The sequence below is a fragment of the Triticum aestivum genome, chromosome 7B (assembly GCF_018294505.1).
Source record: "Triticum aestivum cultivar Chinese Spring chromosome 7B, IWGSC CS RefSeq v2.1, whole genome shotgun sequence".
In the NCBI taxonomy this organism is placed as follows: Eukaryota; Viridiplantae; Streptophyta; class Magnoliopsida; order Poales; family Poaceae; genus Triticum; species Triticum aestivum.
The window spans coordinates 22395191-22396096 of record NC_057813.1 but is presented as its reverse complement, the minus strand read 5'-3'; the positions used below and the strand labels follow the sequence as shown (position 1 = coordinate 22396096).

The 906-nt window shown below is 46.5% G+C and overlaps 1 long non-coding RNA gene across 1 annotated transcript in view; it reads right to left on the bottom strand.

The window, feature by feature from the left end:
- Positions 1-905, bottom strand: part of LOC123160101 (uncharacterized) — a 1320-nt gene extending 415 nt beyond the window's left edge. The window contains exon 1 of the long non-coding RNA XR_006479997.1: positions 851-905. This is a non-coding gene — a long non-coding RNA (uncharacterized lncRNA). The remainder of the gene's footprint in view (positions 1-850) is intronic.
- Between the last annotated feature and the right edge of the window lies 1 nt (position 906).

Here is a 906-nt window from a genome sequence, read left to right as displayed (position 1 = left end):
CGATCCATCTCAAATCAGAAATTCAAATGTACATTCCTGGTTCTGGATGGAGATCACGCCAGAAATATCACAACTCGAAGGAGCAGCAACAACAACCTAAAACATACTAGTAGTACTCTCTCTGTAAAGAAATACAAGAGCATTTAGAGAGATCACTACTTTAGTAATCTAAACGCTCTTATATTTCTTTATGGAGGGAATACTTGTGAACACTGATGTGCAAGTGCGAACCCTCTTGGATGATCTACTCGTATCACAGAGCCTCAGCCCAGTACACATCCCGGGCAGTGTCAGCATTGCTGTGGTCGACAACGTCGGCGCCACAGGGCCATGGTCCTGCAGGTAATGGGATGCCGACCCAGCGCAGGACACAGCAGAGGCGGACTGGGTGCAGTCGGCAGTGAGGGCACGCAGCGCGGTGGCGGAATGAGCAGCGGCCACGGCGAAGTCCAAACTCACAGCCCATCTATTAGACAACAAAATTACGTGCAAGATTGGAAAAGGGAAAGCAAACTAAATGATACAAACAAAATTATGTGGAAATATTGGAAAATTGAAAGCCGTGATAATTTGTTGTGCAGTTGACGTGCATTCTGTATCTCAACAAAAGTGCATTTGCAAACTAAAGGCCAAGAAAGAACAAATTGTTTCCTTTTGATAAGTTTTGACACTGCCTTCTCAGTTGTCATTGACGCAAGGTCTGAGCTTGTTAAACAATGCATGACGGAATCTCCAAGGCCCATTGCTTGCAGTAAAATCCATGTCAGACTCCCTAGAAAAAAATGCATCTCTAGCTTTTGAAATCGCAGCACTTAAACGAGCTGAGTACGAGGAGTAGGCCAAATGGCACCTTACGGGCAAGATCTCCGTCGACGGCGCACGGGCCTCCCCGCACCACTTACACCA